Genomic DNA, 6,496 nt, shown 5'->3' with positions numbered 1-6,496 from the left:
TATCACATTGTTATTTTATAATGCTATCATATTCTGTCCAGGCAATTAGCTTACTGCGAAAATAGAAAAGCCTGACAAGCTAAATACCTTGTATTGTGGTATTCCGCCATGTTTATCAGTGACACGCCCACAACTCGTAAAGATCGGGGCTTAGAGAAAATCCCGAGCTTTCCACTGGTATTTACACATTGTGGTGGCGTTCGAGTTCGTTCAACTCTGTAAATACGATCTATACGAGATGACTTGAACGCACCATATGTCATTAACGAGACCAGAACATGTGACTCTGTGAGGAGAGTGCTTTTAAGCTGAATGATAATCAGTGATGATGGGTGATGACAGGTGACGGTGATCAGTGATTGGGAAGGAGGTGCAGGTGTGGGCCAAGGAGGATGTTGGGGGATCTGGATGAGGGAGCTGGATGGTTAACTGGTGACTGTGACAGTATGGTGCTGTTTGTACTAATTGTTTTGAGAAATGCACTTGCAAATCTTAAGGATGATTCAAGAAATGTACCAAAGCGACTGAGAAAAAAATGTAATAGCATAAAGAACACAAGAGGAAACACTGATGAGTGTGATTGGCTCTTTCTTCTGTTCCCCATGTGTGAAATATAGACATGATCAGAGAGGAGGGACTCAGAGTTCACAGATCTGACATGATCTCATCGTGTCTGAAAGAGACTGAGGATGAAGCGATTCAGTCTGACTCCTCTCACAGTGAACAGTTGTACAATGGATCTTCTTTCAGTTATTCTGTTCTGTGCCTCAGTCGGTAAGATAGATAGATAGATGGATAGATAGATGGATGGATGGATAGATAGATATCATTTTGTTTTGTTTGTTAAACATATTCTTAAAAACATCTCACTAAAAACGTACAAATGCATCTTTTCTGTTTCAGCTGCTGTATTTGGAAATGTCATCAAACCAATCCAAAAAGATGTTTTCGCTGAGGAGGATTCAAGTGTTACATTATCCTGTAGTTTTTCTGCCTCTGGAACTCAAGATTATCTCCACTGGTATCGTCAGTATGGAAGATCAAAACCTGAATTTATTGTACTCACCTTTGGAAGTGCAAAAGAAGCTCAGGTGTCAGATGTAGATTCAAGATTCACTGTTGAAGTCGAAAAAAGGGAACTAAACCATGTGTATCTGGAGATCTCCTCTGCTGAAGTGTCAGACTCTGCTCTGTATTACTGCGCTCTGAGGCCCACAGTGACAGGAAACACATCAGCTCTATACAAAAACCTGTTACAATGAGAGACAAGGAAAAACACAGACAGAGATGAAGATAGATAGATAGATATAAACTGCAACTGACAATTACAGTATTATGTCAGAAAAGTAATAGAACTCACATCTCACATAAGTCTCATGTGCAATATATTGTGCAGGTACAGTACATGTTTGCCACAGGATGGCAGTGTTCACACACATTCACACGGATAGACTGCAGTTTCACATCTTATATAAGAGAAGATAGTAATTTATACTATAATATTATTTTATAGATTTATATTGTACAAAGTATATTGAATTGATACTTAGCTATATAAAAAAAACATGACCCTATAAAAATGACAAATTTTTCATATTTTCATTAGTTAATATGTCCATGCTTATGATATAAGAAAATTAGACAGAGCAAAAAACAGCCATTAAATATTTGAGCTATTTTGCCTTAATAAATAAAGAACTTTGGTATAAAGGTCAGTTTAGCGAATGCTGTGTATTTCACTGGCCAATAGATGGACTTTATTGTGACACTATTGTATTGAGTAGATCCTTTGAGTAATTTTTGTAGAAATTCAAATACACTCTGCATCATCATCATCACTTTCATGTTATACACACAATGAGACAGCTGACCTCCATCAACACAGTTTAAATAACTTGCTTCTCATGTTAAATTTGTTGTAAATCTTCAAACATCTTTCTATAGGCTACAAAAAATTCTCTAAATAAAATACAAATTGTGTAGTTATAGTTAAATGACAATCATAAACAGCAGCAGGAAGTTCAGTGAGGAGGAAGTTCCTGTGTGTGTTTCTGTGTGATCTTCAGTGACTTACAGCTCAGAGAACTGAGAGCCTCAACAGAGAACTGATCTGATCTGATTCAACATGGACAGATGCCTCACACTTATTCTCATTGTGGGAACAGGTATGACTTATTAAATAATTAATGAAATTCTGTACATAAATTTACTTTGTTTTTAATTCTCAAACCCCAAAAGCTAAATTTATTTTACTTTAGTAATTTGGATTCCTGTAAAACATAATTTGAAATGTGTTTGCAAAAGTATTTTGTCAATTTTGCTTTCACAAATGAAAAATATGTTTTTCATTGTTGACAGGTTTGGTGACTGGAGACAACATTGAGCCAGATAAAGGCACAGAAAAAAACTCTAAAGAAGCAGAAACTGTCAAGCTGAGCTGCTCATATAGTACAAGTAGTGAATATGTTTATCTTTACTGGTACAGACAGTATCTAAACAAAGAACCACAGTATTTATTATACAAAGGTGCACGATCCCGGAGTGCTTTTGAAGACACCTCTGACCCTCGGTTTCAGTCGACTACATCACGAACATCCACTGAACTCACTATTACTGATGTACGTCTGTCAGATTCAGCTCTCTATTATTGTGCTCTGAGAGTTGGAGCCCAGTGATACAAAACATGAAACATATCGTACAAAAACCTGAAGCTCTTTTCACTTTGAACGAATAGTGAAAACCACAATCAAAACCTCAATCTAATGTAATAAAATATGTGGTAACAGTAACACCTGTGCGAGGTTGAATTATAAAACTTCAAAGAAACAACAAAATGTTCAGGATCTCCCGTTTCATGAAGTTCCTTTCAGAGCACATCTTAATTTCTACTTCTTTAATTACATTTCAATCATTATCATTATGATTACTTTGACAAAACTTTTAGTTAACATTTGGTTTACATAAACAATAGGCTACTATTACTATAAAGGCATTTATGCATTTATCAGTTTTGCCTGGATTTACTTTTATTATGTTTGTTTGAATAAATGTTTTGCTGCATTTGGATCCCACTCTTGTGCCTCTGAAACAGCCATCATTACAATATAATTCAAACTTCTCCGCAGAAAATGCAAAACCACGTGTTTTCTACATTCATGTGTGACCATATTTTAAAAATTAAAATTAATATATACATATTTTTAGTACAGTTCAAAAGTTAAAAAAGGTAAAAACTTTAAAAGTCAAACAGGAGCTGCCATCACTTTGTAATCTACAAAAACAAGACATTTCAGAAGTTGGCCACAGTGTGGCGTAATCTGTGATGTTGGTGGGAAATATTAATTTAAGATCCCAATGTGTGTAATGCCTGCAAACATTTGTGCACTGGAATATTTATTAGACTGTTATAATCTGTTAATCTGCAGTTCTCGGCATGTAACAACTGTTTCAAGCGCCGGTTTCAGTTACTCAGATTAGCGGACTGATATACAGCCTTGCTGGATGATAGTACATATTACATACATACAAATATTAGACTGATGCAGAATGCCACGAATAACCAATCAGAATCAAGCTTTCTGAAGCGCAGTGTAAGATACTGTATTATCATTTTCAGTGAATAAAGTGATATAAGCTGATCAAATACATGGATACATCCTGAGATTCATTACATAGCCTATACAAAAAATAAGTTATAGTATTTCATATTACATAATCTACAGTCGTCATTGGCTAATACTGTAGCACAGGCTCCTCCCAGCTGTCAAATCAAATGACTTGAATGTATTGCTGCTTTGACAGATGCAGAAAGAGGATCACAAAATCTTTGCATTTAGGCTATAGTTGATCATTTCAATTGTGTATGATGGCACTCTGGAGAATTGCCATTGTGATCATATTTGTACATATCTGGGGTGAGTAGCACTATCAAACAATGATTCTTTTCTAGCTTATATTTAATTTTCCTTATGTGTCTATGTGCACATTTCTTGCAGACAATGGGTGAAATTTTTATTCATATTGTTTCAATTCTATTTCAGGATGTAATTCTCAAGACAAAGTTGATCAGCATACAACGATTCAATCTGCTGTTGAAGGTGATGATGTAACAATCAACTGTACATACCAGACTGCTTACACAAACCCGACTCTCTTCTGGTACCAGCAGAAAGGAAATGGAATCCTCAAGTACATGCTAAATAAATTCTCTAAAACCGGAGAAAATGAGGATGAATTCAAGGAGAGATTTCAAGCAAATCTCAGCAAAACTTCAGTTCCTCTGACAATCCAGGATGTGTGTGTGTCTGACTCTGCTGTGTATTACTGCGCTCTGAAGCCCACTGTGACTCAAACACACTCAACACTCATACAAAAACCCTCACAGTGCAACGGCATAAATTACATCATTAGGCAATTTATATTAAATTATATACGCTTAGCCTATGATTTCATGTTTAGAAACCTTTTTATCCATAAATATATTCTTTTTTATTTAAAAGTTTACATTCAGTTTATTATCTAATTTTGCATTAGTTATATTTACATTTGCATTAGTCTTCTCGGTTCGTTTCAATTGATTTCATATTGCTCCTACCATTAAAACAATATGAAACGCCATGAACATGGTTATTGTTAAAATCTATTTTGTGAAGATGTGCATGCGTGGAAAGCTATGACAGACCAGAAGAGGGCGATATACACTTAACATTGGCATTTAATGATGCTTTTGTCCTTCTTTAAAGAGTTAAAATATGAGTTTGGTTAAATTTTTAATAATTGTATCAAATGATTCTAATTTGCAACTGTAATAAATGATGACTATAATGTATTGTAGGTGAAACCCATAGGGCTTTATTACAATAACCAGCAGTAGGCTATAGGCCTACATAAAAATCACCATATTGAAGAAGAGAATCTTTATGATTAGATTTAAAAAGCTTTGATAAAAAAAAAAAAGAAGTCTACATCACAACATTATAGTATGGTTGTGGTATATTATGTACCGGTATATACTTCAGTGTTCATTATCTAATGTTCTCTTCTCATCTCTTACACTGACAGATAGGAGGAGCCTGTGAGATCTGATATAGAGCAAAGCAAACTAACTTTCTTCCTACAGTGCAAACATGACGATTATTTGTGTTCTGCTTCTGCTAATGTTGATAAAAAGTAAGAGAAATTTACTGATTCCTGATTTACTGAAATTTTTATATTTACTGCTTTCTTGTTTTTTTTTACCATGTTTGGAGTTTTAATATTGCTTGAAACTTTTTAAACTGACTTATACATCAGCATGATTCTTTCTTTGTGTAAGTTTGATAAAAAAAAAAGTTTAATGGTTGTCTTGCAGGAGAGACGTTTGCACAGTCAATAACACCGCTGGAAAACAATCTGCTTAAATCTGAAGGAGAAAAAGTCACTCTGTCCTGTAAATATGAAGGAGCTTACCCTGAAGGAGCTTATTTATTTGAAATACCCTGCACTGGTATCGTCAGTATCTGGGATCCAAACCAGAGTTCCTCGCATTCATTTTTCCACATGGAGCCACAAGTGACCCTCTTCCTCCTCGTCTTTTACCTAAAGTCGATAAAAACAACAATCTTGTGAGCCTGGAGATCTTGAATGCTGAAGTATCAGACTCTGCGCTGCACTACTGCGCACTGACGCCCACAGTGACAGGAAACACATCTACACTGTACAAAAACAATCTCAACAATAAAACCATATCCTCATAAACTGAAGTTTCAGAAAAGAGCCAGTGCATCACAAAACACTTACAATATCATACAGCAGTTCAGACAGTGGTGGTATGTAGAAAGAAAAGTAGCTGACAGTAATGCATCTAAACATCTAATGCAAAAAAAAAAAGTAATAAAGAAATGCATAAATACGTGAATTGATAAATAGATATGAGAAAGCACTAGCCGTGAAAGTGATGTTACAGTAATAATAAAAATAAAATAAGTTAATTTGGTAACAGACTTACTGGTAACAGACCTCACAGACAGTCACATGTTGATATGCAATAATCCAATCATTATTTACTAGCGCCATTTCTTTTGATCTATTCCCTCCAGATCCAAAACAGTAAAAACCATAAACCAGTAATAATGCAGATGTTAATATGTAATTGCAATCCATGTGCAACCTGCTTTAAAGAAGTAAAAAAAAAACATAAAAAAAATCATGAAATAACAAAGAAACCACAAAGACAAATGGGAAGAGCAATTATTTTTTAAATACGTTGAAAATGTATATTACAGCAGACAGATGTAAATCATACAAGTCTTTTCTAATGATAAATCAGATGATGCTGAAGATCTAAACAGTAGAAGCTCCTCCTATAAAGTTTTTAGGTCTACTAGAGATGTCAAAACAAGAAGAGGCTCAGACCTCTTCAGTATATTTTTTATGACTTTGGAGATTGGAAAACACAACAGACATAATGACATACTGGCAAAGGGTGGTTATCTTTCTATTCACATATTTGTGGGGT

At 34.9% G+C, this 6,496-nt stretch overlaps 1 long non-coding RNA gene across 1 annotated transcript; it reads left to right on the top strand.

Annotated features, from left to right (window-relative positions):
* Positions 1-617: 617 nt before the first annotated feature.
* LOC306998544 lies at positions 618-2,815 on the top strand. The gene is made up of 3 exons (XR_013797581.1): positions 618-774; positions 904-2,165; positions 2,359-2,815. It is a non-coding gene; the product is annotated as an uncharacterized lncRNA (long non-coding RNA).
* Positions 2,816-6,496: the final 3,681 nt, after the last annotated feature.

The sequence above is a fragment of the Phoxinus phoxinus genome (genome assembly GCF_949152265.1).
Source record: "Phoxinus phoxinus genome assembly, chromosome: 5".
NCBI lineage: Eukaryota > Metazoa > Chordata > Actinopteri > Cypriniformes > Leuciscidae > Phoxinus > Phoxinus phoxinus.
Note: the sequence above shows the minus strand (reverse complement) of the source record. Positions and strands in the feature narration are given on the sequence as shown.